The sequence below is a fragment of the Saccopteryx leptura genome, chromosome 3 (genome assembly GCF_036850995.1).
Source record: "Saccopteryx leptura isolate mSacLep1 chromosome 3, mSacLep1_pri_phased_curated, whole genome shotgun sequence".
Classification (NCBI taxonomy): domain Eukaryota; kingdom Metazoa; phylum Chordata; class Mammalia; order Chiroptera; family Emballonuridae; genus Saccopteryx; species Saccopteryx leptura.
In genome coordinates this window covers 239621683-239639363 of record NC_089505.1, presented here as the reverse complement: position 1 = coordinate 239639363, position 17681 = coordinate 239621683, and positions in this window count along the sequence as shown.

The following is a 17681-nucleotide window of genomic DNA, read 5'->3' as shown; positions in this document are numbered from 1 at the left end:
GATCTCTGAACTCAGCAAACTTATTATTTCCTCAGTTCTCTATAGTGACTTCCTCTTCCAAGGGACAAGTCTCTGCCTCATCCACGTTGCACATCAGAGAAAAGCTGTGCCTCCCACACCCTGACCCTCCCACTCTGCCTGTCATTTCCACTCCAGCCCTTGACTTCCAGATTTTTATTCTTATCTCCCTGGCTTCCAGATGTTCTTCTTCAACTCAGCTTTCTTTATACTACACTGAAAAAGCCACCATATAGTTTTGAAAGGTTATTTTACTTCTTCAATCTTTTATTGTAACATCTTTTAAATCAGAAGGCTCTATGAAACAATTGCCTGCCTTAATCTAGGAAAATTCTTTTGGTTCATCCACCCAACCTCCATCGACCTCTGCATGGCCCTCTCTTCTCTTGCACGTTCTCAGTGGTTCCTCTTTCTCATTTTATCCTTCTGTCTGGTCTCCCTAACAACACATTTATGTGTGTGTGTGTGTGTGTGTGTGTGTGTGTGTGTGTGTGTACAGATGACCATTTACAAAAGGCAAAAGGTTATTTTTACATATTTTCAATGTTTTAAATTCTTCCAACACTTATAATTGATTTTAAAGAGAAGAAGGGTAAGAGAGACAGAGAGAAAGAAAAACAGAAACATCAATTTGTGGTTCCACTTATTTATGTATTTATTTATTACTATATGTGCTGTGACTGGGGATTGAACCTGCAAACTTGAACTATCAGGATGATGTGCTACCTGGCTGGGGTCTGAAAGGGAACACATTTAAAACATTTGCCAGTACAATGGAAGTGAAGACACATATCCTAAAATCAAATATAGTAAATACTACTGTCTATACTTCTAGCAAAATTATCTTATGCCATAGTAGTTTCTGGCAAGGAAAATTACATTTTCTACCAGTATATGATCTTCGTTTCAGTAGCGAGGAAAAGTCAACAATCAACAAAGTAAAGGGATTAAAGGGAAGGAACACTTTCTGGTGAATCACGTGGAAGACTACAGTTTGGAAGAAAAAGTGGGAGGAATTCTGCTGCTGAAAATGTAAAAATAATAAAGGAATTTTGAAATAATTAATTTGAAGTGGCTAGATGAGGAGCCTGTTAGAAAGATAGCAGACCAGTCAGGAAGAGCTCACTCAAGAGTGGTTAGGTCCTGGTTAGGCCACAAAGAAGAATGGCAGATTCTGGTTGAGAAAGGCTGAGTCTGAGACCAAGGATGTTGGAATGAACATCTAAAGGTGTCAGCTGTTCCAAGGAGCATGAATACGAGAGTATATTCAGGAGTGTGAAGAGATATGTGCATGGAGGTTCTTCTTTGTATGTGGTGAGGTGGGGGAACAGTCAGAATTGTGGTAAAAGAAGAAGCAAAGAAGGAGTGAGCCAAGGGAGACCAACCACAAGGTCAGGAAGATTGAATAATGATCAGAACCCATATATCATCTTCCCTGGTCAGGACATTCATGGATATATGAGCTTGAAAAAGAAAACTCACATTCTAACCGAAACTGACTGGAAATGCCTGCACTTCCAATGCAAAGCTATGCATGTACTACTGCAATAACAACTGCAAGTTCTTCAACTCTCCTTGTTAAAATTAATTTGTTACCAGGTCAACAGAAAAGGAATGGTGCTTAGCAGTGTCCTAGCAATGAGTCTGTCCTTGCCCTGTGAGCCTGAGCCCTTGGTGTGCTACCAGCTTTGGTTGACAAAAAAGAAGATCTGGAGCATGTGATAGGAGGGCTGGATTAGTGTGCTAGATTTTGGGTACCTGAAAGAGAGAGAATTAACAATTAAGAGAGGTTGAAAGAAGTGGTGATGAGGGACCCATGATAGAAAAAAATGGGAATAGTTACAAAGTTTACATATAGTCTCATACCTCTTCCTTCAATTCAGCTTCTTATCTCCAAAATCAGACACAGACTGGAGTCAAGATCGGTGCCTGACACTCACCTGGCATGCAGATTTCAAGGACACCGAGTAGGAGCATTACTCTCTACATCCAGATCCTCTCTAGTACTTCTTTCTACTCTGTTTTGCCCAAGCACAGGTATCTTTCCACCTAGGTTTTCTTTCCTACTGTGCTTGACCCATGACAGAGAATTCACTTAAAGAGCAGGGGCAGAAGCAGCAACATTGGAGCTGTGGTAGGTAAGGCTACCTCAGCATAACGAGTGCACGCAAACTCAGATATCAGCTTCCCCTCCAAACCCTTTTGAACTCTTCTGTCACTTACCTTGCCATAAACGGACATCTCCCTATGCTCACTTCCCTGTCAGAGAAACCCAACTGCCTCCCTGCCCCCCTCAGACACAAGCCTCCCACAAGGTCTCTCTCATTTCCCCTCCTTCTCTTCCAATATTAGGATTCCAGATTTGCTTTTTGCTCTTGTCTGCCTCCTGACCTTCCCATTGCACCAACATGTATAAAAGGTGTCTTAGTTTTTAACAAAGTATGTATTTGGTGTTCTAACTAAAAATATAGTACCTCTTAGCCTTGGAGAATTCAAGCCCACAGTTGAATACTCAATGTAGTCTTCTATAGAAAGAAGGAACAGAAGGTCCTCAGTAGTGCCCCGTAGCCTTTTCAGCAGTGTCCCCACTCCTGATCTCTGTGTGGTCTCCTCCTCTAATCAGCATCCCAGCCTTCTTTCTTCTTCTTCTTGGTCTTCTCTGTATTTCTCCACTTTTCCACAATTTTTTTTTTTTTTGTATTTTTCTGAAGCTGGAAATGGGGAGAGACAGTCAGACAGACTCCCGCATGCGCCCAACCGGGATCCATCCGGCACGCCCACCAGGGGGCGACGCTCTGCCCACCAGGGGCCGATGCTCTGCCCCTCTGGGGCGTCGCTCTGTCACGACCAGAGCCACTCTAGCGCCTGGGGCAGAGGCCAAGAAGCCATCCCCAGCGCCCGGGCCATCTTTGCTCCAATGGAGCCTCAGCTGCGGGAGGGGAAGAGAGAGACAGAGAGGAAGGAGAGGAGGAGGGGTGGAGAAGCAGATGGGCGCTTCTCCTGTGTGCCCTGGCCGGGAATCAAACCCGGGACTTCTGCACGCCAGGCCGACGCTCTACCACTGAGCCAACTGGCCAGGGCCTTTTCCACAATTTTATCCTCTGGAGTCTACTCTCTCTCTTCTCATGATCTCACCTCTTCTTTCTGCTCCCTCATGATCCTCTGTCTTTTTATCCTGATCCTTACAAAATCATTATCAAAAGAAAATAGAGGCCCTGGCCGGTTGGTTCAGCGGTAGAGCATCGGCCTGGCATGCAGGGGACCCGGGTTCGATTCCCAGCCAGGGCACATAGGAGAAGCACCCATTTGCTTCTCCACCCCTTCCTCTCTGTCTCTCTCTTCCTCTCCCGCAGCCAAAGCTCCATTGGAGCAAAGATGGCCTGGGCGCTGGGAATGGCTCCTTGGCCTCTGCCCCAGGCACTAGAGTGGCTCTGGTCGTGGCAGAGTGACGCCCTGGAGGGGCAGAGCATCGCCCCCTAGTGGGCAGAGCGTAGTCCCCTGGTGGGCGTGCGGGGTGGATCCCGGTCCGGCGCATGCGGGAGTCTGTCTGACTGTCTCTCCCCGTTTCCAGCTTCAGAAAAAAAAAAAAATGTAATTGGATAGAGTCATTATGAAAAAAGTATGGAGTTTCCTCCCAAAATAATATGTGGGATAGGAAACAGAAAACAAGAAACAAACAAAACAAACACATAGTCACAGACAGCAGTAGGCTGGTTATCAGAGGGGAAGGGGAATAAGGGGAGGTTGACAGGGTAAAGGGGATCAAATATATGGTGATGGAAAGAGACTATACTTCAGGTCATGGGCACACAAAGCTAATATACCAATGATTTATTATAGAATTTTACACTTGAAACTGATATAATAATTAACCATTGTTACCTCAATAAATGTAATTTTAAAAATTTATTTAAAATATATAGTTAACCCTAAATAATTGTTTAAATGAACATGTAAAATTTAATGCATTTGATTAATATTACAGCAGGAAGTTAATAATCAAAGAATTGAATTTCATATTACCTAATTCCCTGGGGATTCAGATAAAAAAGGAAGATAAATAAGGTTTACATAAAATCATGGCTTATTGACCACATGAAAACAATATAAAATAGTTTTTGTCAGAATTTCTTAAAATTATGATTTTTATAGCAGACTTGATTTTGTCACAGTGGAAGAACACATAAGAGTTATCTCAAAAACACTAAAAATGTTTTAAAAATATTTGTTTTACAAGATGAATACTTTCATTTTCATTCTAGAAAACAATGAAACAATTCAACTGTGAAGAGAAACCTTAAAGACGTCCTTCATAAAAACAGCAGAGCCTCGTGGTACAGTGGATAGAGTGTCAAACTGGGATCAAAGCATCCAGGTTCAAAACCCCGAGGTCACTGGCTTAAGTGTAGATTTACCAGCTTGAGCATAGGGTTGCTGGCTTGAGTGTAGGAACATAGACATGACACCATGGTCACTGGCTTGAGTCCAAACATTGCAGGCTTGAAGCAAAAGGTCACTGGCTCAAGCCTAAGGTTGCAAGAAATTACTTTTTCTGCTGTAGCCCCCCGGTCAGGGCACGTATGAAAAGCAATAATGAACAACTAAGGTGCCATAATGAAGAGTTGATGTTTTTCATTTCTCTCTCATCCTGTCTGTTCCTATCTGTCCCTCTTTCTGCCTCTCTCTCTGTGTCCCTGTCACAAAATAAATAAATAAATAAATAAATGCAGATAAAGTGCCTAATTATCCACAATCTGAAATTCATATGAAAGAAATATAAGATGTTTGCAAATACTAGAAATGTAAACATAAAAGTATGAAAACTAGATAATTATATATATATTTTTATTTTTAAAATTATATTTTCTTTATTAGAATAACATTGGTTTATAAAGTTATATAGGTTTCACATGTACAATTCTATAATATGTTCTATTTTGCAATGTGTGCTCACCACCCCAAATTAAGTCTCATAAATCAGCATGTATGAGAAATATCACATTCAGGCAGAACCAGCTATATAAGTTGTGGGACCAGTACAAAATGAAAATGCAATATCCCTTTTCAAAGATTATTAAAAACTTAAAGATGGCAACAATCGCACAAGTCACTTGCTCATCAAGCAGGCCCTGAATTCAGATTAGGCATTTGGTCATGGACACAAATACAATATCTAAATTCTATTTTCAAAAAATGGAGACAAAAAAATAGAATAAGTACTTAAATAACAATTGTTCAGAGTATGAAATATTAATGCACTTAGGAAGATCAGTCAAATTTTGGAAGTACAAAATAGATTTCTTTTTTTCCCCTACAGAATTTTAAAAAATTTAATTTATTGGAGAACATTGGTTAAAAATTATATAGGTTTCAAGTGTACAATTCAATAATACATCATCTGTATATTTTATTGTGTGTCAGATCTCTTTTCATCACATTTATTCCCCCCTAACCCCTTTACTGCCTCCACCACCCTCCTTTCCATCTATTCTGGTAATCACCTTCATGTTTTCTGTGTCTATGTGCGTTTTTCTCTGCTTAATTCCTTCATTTTTTTTTTACCAGCTGCCCAAAATTCTCCTGACAGCTATTAACCTATACTTTGTATCTATGAGTTGCTTCTATTTTGTTTATTAATTTACTTTGTTCATTAGAATCCACATAAGAGTGAGATCATATGGTATTTGTTCTGTGATTTTAATTGAGTCATTCAGGGAAACTTCCAGGGAAGATTCAGAAATAGGAATGTGAAATAGAGTTTGAAGGATCAACAAACAGGTGCCCTCAGAAAAGAGATTGTCAAAGATCAGGGGCCGGGGGTGGGGAGAGGTTTCTAAATGAGTCAGAATCTGTTTCAGAAAACTATTTTAACAAAACCATGCTTTGTTTATTAGTATGAATCATGTTCAAGAAGAAGCAGACCAGATTTTCATGGATAAGGTTAAACATATATCAGCAGAGTTGGAACAGGCTCATTTACCATTTCTTCAACAATTTGTTTTTGGCCCATGATTTCTGTGCCAAGCAGTGGTGGTTTCCTGATTTCCTGCATTCCCGGGTGTTCCTTCAATGAGAGAGCCAGGGTTCGGGGAAAGGGGAGAGTAGATATTCTGATCTGAGCTAAGTGCGAAGAAGAGGATATTTATCTCAAAGACAGGAAATCAGAGAGAAAAAGAATAATAGAAGAGAAAATAAAGAAGTGTATAAGAGGTTGAAGAAACAAAACAAGACGTCTCACCTGTGCTATTTAAATCATAAGTTCACAACAACCAGTATAACCAGGGTAACTGTTACAGCCAAACAGATCAGTTTCAAAGGGATAGAATGTCCTTCTGATTGGGGACTAAATAATGTCAATCTATGAAATACACTCTATCCTACCTCAGTTAATGCCTCTCATTTCACAGAGTTGGGACCTTACAAGAGTTTTCTTTGCATTTTCTAGAACCCTCATTTCAATTCTTTCTAGTCAATGTGTCTCCTTACATTTTTCTTTAGTACCTCTAATCCTCTTTCTCTGTTTTCTTGAAATAAAACTGCTTTGAATCTTTACACTTCTTTATGATTTGTATTCTCCCACTTTTATTCTCTTGTGCATAGGAGTCCTATCCATTCTCCAATTGCTCATTCATTAGCTCTGGAACTATGGGAAGACTATCATTTCAATGGGGTCCTCGTTCTTTCTCACCCAGTGGATGATTAATTATATCATGGCTTCCCAGGTTGTGTTTCACTCGGCAACTTAGCCCAGCTACCTTTGCAGTTGCCACATTCAGGGTTACTTGAAGATACTATGTTCCATCTGCATTGGGCAAGATTTTACCTTGTTAAGTACCCTGTTGCACCTGTTGACCCCGCATACACATCACCCACACAGGTTTTGGATGAAAGCCAGAGACATGGCACAACAACAGCAGACGACCAGGACCAGGCCTGGAGCATTTGGTCACCCAAGCCTGTGGCTTCACTGGAAAAAGGTGAGAAGTAGTGGAGTTAGGTATCTCAAGTCAGAACTTGTGACTCTGGTACCTTAGAACCCTTGAACCCACACTCACTTTTAAGCCTCTTATTCTGGGTTTCAAAAGGAAGATAAAGAGAAAAAACTCAAATAGAAGAATGAAGCAGTGAGGCTGTGAGGGGAGAGGAGGTTGGGCTCACCTTGTCATTCCAGGTCTCACTTCCCTCCTTGCAGGAGGCCTGACTAGAATCGAGGGCCTGAGAATGTCACTGAGAAGGCCAATCAGAACTTTAACAATGCTGTACCAATTAAGCACATTACAGACATTCTGAGCCTGACTCCCAGCTCCTGGAGACGGCTTCCAGAAATTTCCTTGGAAACTCAAGAAATCTGATCTTTAATATTCTGTATTTAAAAAACTCTCTGGGGCCTTCCCAGGAATGCATTCTGAAGCTGCCTGATACCTGGATCTCAAAGGGATCTGGGGATACTCAAGGAAGAGAGAGTCAATATGGAAAAAAATTGTAGGGAGGAAACATCAACAATATAGAAAGTAGAGGGATTCAAGGAAAGAAACATATTCTGGTGAACCACATGGAAGACTAAATTTTGGAAGAAAAAGCAGGAATAAATCTGTGGAATGAAAATGTAAAAATAATAAATAAATATTGAAATAATTAATTTGAAAGGGCTAGATGGGAATACTGTTAGAAAGACAGCAGACCAGTCAAGAACTTTTCTTCACTCTGCTTTGCCCAACCACAAGTATGTTTCTACCTGGGTTCTTCTCATGCACTCTGCTTGGCCCATGGCAGATAATTTTTGGAAGAGCAGGGGCAGAAGCAACAGTATTGGAGCTTTGTTTGATAAAGAATGCCTCAGCAAAACAAATTGTCCTCAGAACTCAGATAACACCTTCCCCACCAAACCCTTTTGAACTTTTCCGTAACATCCCTTGCCACAAAAAGAAACCAACCTCTCCCTCTGCTCACTTCTGTGTTGGAAGAACCCAACTGCCTCCCTCAGCCATGAGCCTCCCACAGGGTCTCTCATTTCCCTTCTATCTCTTCCCTGTCTGGATTTCAGATTTTCTTTTTACTTTTGTCTGCCTTGTAGCCACCCCATTGCACCAACATGTATAAAAGGAGTTGTGGCTTGATAACCATGTCTGCAGTCTGTGGTCAGCCTGCAGAGAACTCAAGCCCACACTTGGATTCTCAATGTCCATTTCTATAAAAAGAAGTAACAGAAGGTCCTCAGTAGTGCCCTGTGGCCTTTTCAGCAGTGTCCCCACTCCTGATCTCTCTGTGGTCTTCTCCTCCTATGATGTGCTTCCCGTCTTTTCCTTCTCCCTTTTCTTGATCTTCTCTGTATTTTTCTATTTCCCCATTATTTTTTCTCTGGAGTCTACTGCCACACTTCTCATTGCCTTATCTGTTCCTCCTGTTCACTCAAAGTACCCTCTGTCTTTATATCCTGTTCTTCCTAAAATTATTGTCAGAAAAAAAAATAGTTACTTTGAATGTAGCTGTATAATTCACAGGCAAATCTCCATAACCCACTTTGAAGCAACAGCAGCAGTGGCAATACAGATTATCAGGTAATCTCAGTAAAATACCCTTTTGCTCAGTTTCCCTAGTCAGACCAACTGTCACTGTTAAGGAAGCATAAGAATTTTTGACCCAGAAGTGGTGAGCTGGTCAGTAGACAGATTTTTATTCATGTTGCATAAGTGGGTCTAGCGAGGATGCACAGGACTTGGGCTTCCACTCTACACTAAGTGAGTTGAGTGTGTCTCCAGTTTCCCTGGATATGAGGAGCAGTCATGCAGCCTTCCCTTCATGGTTTATGTCTTGGAAGCACTGGTGCCTCCTTGATGTGTCTAATTAGAGAAGTATTCTATAGGAGGCTGTTATGAATTTCTTTACAGTTCATGCTTGCGAGGCTAAAGACACACCAGATTCAAATAACTGGGCAGAGGGCTGAAACTCTTAGGTGGAATCAGCCCCGAGAAACAGCGCCACTGCATATTTACTGAGTTCCAAAAGCCATAGCTTAGCAGATAAAACTAGAAAGTTACACAAACCATTTTTCCTATCTGTTTTATCTCCAACCCCGCACATCTACTGTTTCTTTTCATGAACAGGTCACAAGAATAGTCAGAATCCCAGAGCTTATCAATTACAAAGGACATCTGGTTCTTGGAGGCATTCCAAAAGGAATCCTGTGTACATGCACTCAAGTAACCCTGGCCAATGTCTCTTTATGGTCAATATACTCCAAGATCTCTTATCTCCAATTAATCTTTGCTCTGCAGTTAACTGCTGTCTACATTGGTGCAGAGTCGTCTATTATAAGAGGCACTCCAGGGACTGGGGTGTTCATGGGAGAAATAATAACTGTTGAGTCTTTACTTTTGTTTTTTACATTGATATTTGCTATGGCAGCCTGCAGGCAGTTTAAATACTACCCTTGCTTTTCATAGACACATTCAACTAACTTTAATCAGAGCCCACCTGGTTGCAAAATTTATGTCAGACACTAAGATTTCAGAGAGAATTTCTTTTTTTGTGTGTGTGACAGAGACCAATAGGGACAAACAGACAGGAAGGGAGAAAGTTGAGAAGCATCAATTCTTCATTGCGGCACCTTAGTTGTTCATTGATTGCTTTCTCATATGTGCAGACCAAGTGGCTCCTTGCTGAAGCCAATGATCTTAGGCTCTAGCTGGTGAGCCTTGCTCAAACCAGTTGAGCCAGCACTAAAGCCAGTGAACTTGGGGTTTTGAACCTGGGTCCTCCATATCCCAGTTTGATCCTCTATCCACTGCTCCACTGCCTGGTTGAGCTCAGAGAGAATTTCTTAAGAAAAAACAAAACAAAACAAAAAATACCAATCCACAACCTCTATGTTTATAATATAAAGGACTCACAGAATAATTATCCAAGTTATAGAAAATGTTTAGACCCTGTGTCATTCATTGTTTCTGACTCTAAAACACTGGTTTTACACACCTCATGTTCAATACTGTGGGAAAAAATGTCAGAATTCTAAGGTAATGAAATAATCTTAAAGTTTTTTGTTCAGGGAAATTATCATTCTCTTGTGAGGACTAAATAACTCTGTTTGGAATACTCAAAAAATCAAAGAATATGCCATATAACTCCATTATGAAACTAATGGTCTAATTAAAACCAAACATTAACCTGAAAAATGCAGTAAGTACCAATATAAATTTATATTTATAAATGAATGGAGTGCATATAACTTAAAAGTTTCTGCACAACAGAAAGAACCATCAACATGACAAAAGGTAACCCAAAAACCTTAGAAAATATGTGCAAATAAAATCTCATAGTAAGGGCTAATATCCAAATATACATTGAACTCATACAACTCAACAACAGAACAGAAAACAAAAAGTCCAATTTAAAAAATGGGTAGAAGTCTTGAAAACACACTTTTCTCAAGAAGACATACAAATGGTTAACAGATACATGAAAAAATGCTCAACTTCACTAGCTACGAGAGAAATGCAAATCAAACCACAGAACTATCACCTCACACCTGTTAGAATGACTGTTATCAACAAGATAAGACAGAACAAGTGTTTAAGTGAATGTATAGAAAAAAGGCAAAACCACTGCTCGTGAAAATGTAAATTAGTACAGTCACTATGAAAACAGTATGGAGTTTCCCCCCAAAATAATATGAGTGATAGAATGCAAAAAGCAACAAGCAAACAAAATAAACAAAGAGTCACAGACAAGAGTAGAGTGGTTATCAGAGGGGAAGGGGAATAAAGGGAGGCTGAAGAAGGTAAAGGGGGTCAAATATATGGAGACTGAAAGAGACCAGACTTTTGGTCATGAAACATAATGGAATGCACCAAAGATTTATTATAGAATTGCATACCTTAAATAAATATAATGTTATTGACCAAGGTCATCTCAAGGAATGTAAGTTTAAAAATTTCTTTAAATAATATAAATATATAGTTAACCTTAAATAATACTTTGAATGCACTGAAAAATTTAGTGCATTTGATTAATATTTCAGAAAGAAGTTAATAATCAAAGAATTTTATTCTATATTACTTAATTCCCTGGGGAGACAGAAAAAAAAGGGAGATAAATAATTTTTATATCAAATCCTATCTTATTGACCACAAGAGAACAATATAAAGTGGAGTTTTCCAGAAAAATGTTAAATTATGACTTTTATAGAAGACTTCATTTAGTCAGGGTGGTGGAGAGCACTGGCCTTTTCCTTATCTTGAAAACGTGAAAATATTTTAAATATTTATTTTTAAATGATGAATACATTCATCACATTCTAGAAAACAATGAAGAGATTCTATTGTGAAGAGGAACCTTAAAGAAGTCCTTTAAAAAGACAACAAATAAAATACCTCAAAGTACAGAGCCCTAAAATCATGCAAAAGGTAAATACTGCAAAGCCAAATATCTGGCCAAATAGCTCAGTTGGTTAGTTTTGTAGCAAAATGCAGAGGCTGCCATTTTGATCCCTGGTCAGGGCACATACAGGAACAGATCAATGTTCTTGTCTTTGTCTTGCTCTCTCCCTTCTCTTTCTTGTTTTTTTTTTTAAATTTTTTTAAAAATTAATTTTAATGGGATGACATTGATAAATCAGGGTACATATGTTCAAAGAAAACATCTCTACATTATTTTGTCATCTGATTATGCTGCATTCCCATCACCCAAAGTCCAATTGTCTTCTGTCTCCTTCTAACTGGTTTTCTTTGTGCCCCTCCTCTCCCCCAACTCCCTTCCTTTCCTCCCTCCCACCCCATATCCCCCACACTCTTGTCCATGTCTCTGAGTCTCATTTTTATGTCCCACCTCTGTATGGAATCATACAGTTCTTAGATTTTTCTGATTTACTTATTTCACTCAGTATAATGTTATCAAGGTCCATCCATGTTGTTGTAAATGATCCAATGTCATCATTTCTTATAGCTGAGTAGTATTCCATAGTATATATATACCAAAGCTTTTTAATCCACTTGTCCACTGATGGATACTTGGGCTGTTTCCAGATATTCGCTATTGTGAACAATGCTGCCATAAACATGGGGGTGCACTTCTTCTTTTCAAATAGTGCTATGGTGTTCTTGGGGTATATTCCAAAAAGTGGGATAGCTGGGTCAAAAGGCAGTCCAGGCCATGGCCGGTTGGCTCGGTGGTGGAGCGTCGGCCTGGCGTGCAGAGGTCCCAGGTTTGATTCCAGGCCAGGGCACACGGGAGAGGCGCTGGTCTGCTTCTCCACCCCTCCCCCTCTCCTTCCTCTCTGTCTCTCTCTTCCCCTCCCGCAGCTAGGCTCCATTGGAGCGAAGAAGGCCTGGGCACTGGGGATGGCTCCTTGGCCTCTGCCCCAGGCGCTAGAGTGGCTCTGGTCGCAATGGAGCAACGCCCCGGAGGAGTAGAGCATCGCCCCCTGGTGGGCAGAGCGTCACCCCCTGGTGGGCGTGCTGGGTGGATCCCGGTCGGGCGCATGTGGGAGTCTGTCTGACTGTCTCTCCCCATTTCCAGCTTCGGAAAAATACAAAAAAAAAAAAAAAAGGCAGTCCAATTTTCAATTTCTTGAGGAATCTCCATACTGTTTTCCACAGTGGCTGCACCAGTCTGCATTCCCACCCGCAGTGCAGGAGGGTTCCCTTTTCTCCACATCCTCGCCAGCACTTATTCTTGTTGTTTTGTTGATGAGTGCCATTCTGACTGGTGTGAGGTGATATCTCATTGTGGTTTTAATTTGCATTTCTCTAATGATTAGTGATGTTGAGCATTTTTTCATATGCCTATTGGCCATTTGTATGTTCTCTTTGGAGAAGTGTCTATTCATTTCTTTTGCCCATTTTTGATTGGATTATTTGTCTTCCTGGTATTGAGTTTTACAAGTTCTTTATAAATTTTAGTTATTAACCTCTTATCAGACGTATTGTCAAATATATTCTCCCATTGTATGGTTTGGCTTTTTGTTCTGTTCTTATTGTCTTTAGCTGTACAGAATCTTTTTAGTTTGATATAGTCCCATTTGTTTATCCTGTCTTTGATTTCACTTGCCCGTGGAGATAAATCGGCAAATATATTGCTGTGAGAGATGTCAGAGAGCTTACTGCCTATGTTTTCTTCTAAGATACTTATGGTTTCAGGGCTTACATTTAAGTCTTTTATCTATTTTGAGTTTATTTTTGTGAATGGTGTAAGTTGGTTGTCTAGTTTCATTTTTTTGCAGGTAGCTGTCCAATTTTCCCAACATCATTTATTAAAGAGGCTGTCTTTAACCATTGTATGTTCTTACCTCCTTTGTCAAATATCAGTTGTCCATAGAGCTGTAGGTTTTTTTCTGGGTTCTCTGTTCTGTTCCATTGATCTATATGCCTGTTCTTATGCCCGTACCAGGCTGTTTTGACTACAATGGCCTTTTAGTATAACTTGATATTCGGAAGTGTGATACCTCCCACTTTATTCTTCCTTTTCAAGATTGCTGAGGGTATTCGTGTTCTCTTTTGGTTCCATAAAAATTTTTGGAATATGTGTTCTATATCCTTAAAGTATGTCATTGGTATTTTAATCAGTATTACATTGAATTTATATATTGCTTTGGGTAATATAGACATTTTAATGATGTTTATTCTCCTAACCATGAGCATGCTATATGCTTCCGTTTGTTTGTATGTTCCCTAATTTCTTTTATCAATGTTTTATAATTTTTCGAGTACAAGTCTTTAATCTCCCTGGTTAAATTTATTCCTAGGTACTTTATCTTTTTGGTTGCAATAGAAAAGGGTATTGCTTCCTTAATTTCTCTTTCTGACAGTTTATTGTTAGTGTATAAAAATGCCTCTGATTTCTGAGTATTAATTTTATATGCTGCAACCTTGCTGAATTCATTTATCAGGTCTAGTAGTTTTTTGACTGCAACTTTAGGGTTTTCTATATACAATATCATATTATCTGCAAATAATGATAGTTTTACCTCTTCTTTTCCAATTTGGATGCCTTTTATTTCTCTTTCTTGTCTGATTGCTGTGGGTAGGACTTCCAGAACTATGTTGAATAAGAGTGGTGAAAGGGGGCAACCCTGCCTTGTTCCTGATCTTAAGGGGATTGCTTTTAATTTTTTCCCATTGAGTATGATGTTGGCTGTGTGTTTGTCATAGATGGACTTTATCATGTTGAGGTATGTTCCCTGTATTTCCACTTTGCTGAGAGTTTTGATCATAAATGGGTGCTGGATTTTATCAAATGCTTTTTCTGCATCTATTGAAATTATCATGTGGTTTTTCTCCTTTCTTTTGTTTATGTGATGAATCACATTGATTGATTTGCAAATACTGTACCAGCCTTGCCTTCCCAGAATAAATCCCACTTGATCATGGTGTATGATTTTTTTCATATATTGCTGGATCTGGTTTGCTAATATTTTGTTGAGGATTTTAGCATCTAAATTCATCAGAGATATTGGCCTATAATTTTCTTTCTTTGTGTTGTCTTTGCCTGGTTTTGAAATCAGAATTATACTTGCCTCATAAGAGGAGATTTGAAGTCTTCCTTCCTCTTGAATATTTGAAATAGCTTGAGAAGGATAGGAGTTAGTTTTTTTGGAATATTTTGTAGAATTCACTTGTGAAGGCATCAGGCCCAGGACTTTTCTTTTTTGGGAGCTTTTTGGTAACTGTTTCAATCTCATTTGGTATAATTGGTCTGTTTAGGTGTTCTGATTCTTCCAGATTAATTTTTGGAAGATTATATGTTTCAAGGAATTTGTCCACTTCATCTAGGTTGTCTAGTTTTTTGGCATCAGTTCTTCATAGTATTTTCTTACAATATTTTGTATTTCTGTTGTGTCAGTTGTTATTTCTCCACTCTCATTTCTAATTTTATTTATTTGAGCCCTCTCTCTTTTTTCTTGGTGAGTCTGGTTAAAGGTTCGTCAATTTTGTTCACCTTTTCAAAGAACCAGCTCCTGGTTTCATTGATTCTCTGTATTGATTCTTTAGCCTCTATGTCATTTATTTCTGCTCTGATCTTTATTATTTCCTTCCTTTTACTAGCTCTGGGCTTTACTTGCTCTTCTTTTTCTAGTTCTTTTAGATGCAGGGTCAAGTTGTTTATTTGAGCTTTTTCTAGCTTCTTGAGGTATGCCTGTAATGCTATAAACTTCCCTCTCTGGACTGCTTTTGCTGTGTTTCATAAATTTTGAGTTGATGTATCCTCGTTATCATTTATTTCTAGGAATTTTTAAATTTCTTCTTTGATCTCCTTGTTAACCCATTTGTTAATAACATGCTATTTAGTTTTCAAGTGTTTGAGGATTTTTCAGTTTTCCTGTGTGGTTGATGTCTAGTTTCATGCCATTGTGATCAGAGAAAGTGCTTGATATGATTTCAATCTTTTTAAATTTGTTGAGACAGCTTTTGTTCCCTAACATGTGGTCTATCCTAGAGAATGTACCATGAGCACTTGAAAAGAATGTATATTCTGCTGCTTTAGGGTGAAAGGTTCTGATGATTTCTATTAAATCAAATTGATCTGGTGTGTCCTTTAAGTCTGCTGTTTCTTTGTTAATTTTCTTGAGGATCTATCTAGTGATGTTAGTGGGGAATTGAAATCTCCTACTATTATAGTATTGCTGTTGATCTCGCCCTTTAAATCCATCAAGTCTGCTTTATATATTTAGGTGCTCCTATATTAGGTGCATAGATAATTATAACAGTTATATCTTCCTGTTGGATTGCTCCCTTTATCATTATGTAGTTACCTTCTTTATCTCTTACTATAGTCTTTGTTTTAAAGTCCATTTTGTCTGATATAAGAATTACTACCCCAGCTTTTTTTTCATTTCCATTTGCATGAAATATTTTTTTTCATCCTTTTTTCTTCATTATATGTGCATCTTTTGTTTTAAGGTGTGTCTCTTGTAGACAGCATATGTATGGGTCCTGTTTTTGTTTTCCATGCAGCTACCCTATGTCTTTTGATTGGATCATTTAAACCATTTACATTTAAGGTTATTATTGATATATAATTTTTTATTGCCATTTTATTCTTTAAAACTCTATTCCTCTTTTGCTATATTTTTTTCCTTTGATCTGTTTACAACAGGCCCCTTAGTATTTCTTGCAGCCTTGGTTTGATTGTAGTGAATTCCTTGAGTTTTGTTTTTTTTTTTTTTTTGTCTGGAAATCCTTTTATTTCTTCTTCAATTTTAAATGATAGCCTTGCTGGATAAAGTAGTCTTTGGTTGTAGGCTCTTGTTCTGCATTACTTTCAATATTTCTTGCCATTCCCTTCTGGCCTCAAGTGTTCTGTTGAGAAGTCGGAAGTCATCCTTATGGGGGCTCCTTTGTAGGTGATAGTCTTTTTTCTCTAGTAGCTTTTAATATTTTTTCTTTATCACTTAGCTTTGGTATTTTAATTATGATGTGTCTTGGTGTAGATTACTTTGGGTTTCTCTTTAATGAAGTTCTCTGTGCTTCTTGAACTTGTGAGGTGTTTTCCTGCCTTAATTGAGGGAAGTTTTCATCTATGATACATTTGAACAAAGTCTCTATCCCTTGTTCTTTCTCTTCTTCTTCAGGAAGCCCTATGATGTGGATGTTATTTCTCTTCATGTTGTCACAGAGCTCTCTTAGAGTTTCCTCAGACTTTTTGAGTCTCTTTTCTTTTTTCTGCTCTGCTTCCTTGCCTTTATTTATCGTGTCCTCTAACTTGCTGATTTGATTCTCAGCTTCATCCATCCTGCTTTTAATTCCTTCCATTGTGTTCTTCATTGCTGATATTGTATTTGTCATTTCTTATTCTTTTTTATTATTTCAATGTCATTTTTTATATTTGCTATCTCTTTATTTAGGTGTTTGTAATGACTATCTATTGTTGTTCTAATATCTTTGAGCATCCTAACAATTGTTATTTTATACTTTGTATTTGGTAATGTGGTTATATCTGACTCATTCAGGTCCTTTTCTGGGGATTTCTCTTGATTCATTTGTGTTGCATTTCTCTGCTTTCTCATTTTGTCTGTGTAAAAGAAGGTTTTGACCATTGGAGTCCACTGGGTGTGTCTTCTGTGTTCCCTATGTGTGGTCTGTCTGCAGGCCCAGCACCCCCTCTGCTGTTGCTGCCTAGGGCGTTCAGGTGTGGCCTTTGCTGGTACCTGCCCCTTGGGGCTGTTGCTGTGGTATCTTCCTCTCCTTCACGAGGGTGGCTGTGATCACATGCTCAGGTATACAAGCCTCAGTGGACTTGGCCTTCGCCCCGCCCCTGCGGGTGGCATTATGCTTGGCCCTGAGGGCAGGGGTGAGCACCTTTGCTAGCTGCGGGTCTCTGCCTTATTCTGGGCTTTTGCCCTGCCCTTGCAGGAGTAGCCTGCTCTGGGATGGCTGCAAACCTTGGCTCCACAGGCTGGGCAGGGCTGCATGCCCACGCTCTGCCTGTTCTGGGCTTTTGGCTCCACTCCCGTGGGAGAAGCTGGCTCCCAAGTCAGGCCACTAGCCTGGGTTCCGTGGGTGGGGCAGGGCTTTGCTCCTGCGCCCTTGCTCAAGGGTGGGTCTCCGCCCCTTCCAGGGCTCCCGCCCTTCCCCAGCAGGCTGGATTGAAGGCCGCCTGCAGCTGGGCTTGACCACTTTGGACATTCCTTCCTCTCCAGCTGGGCAAGACTGAACTCACCCCTGGGCCTC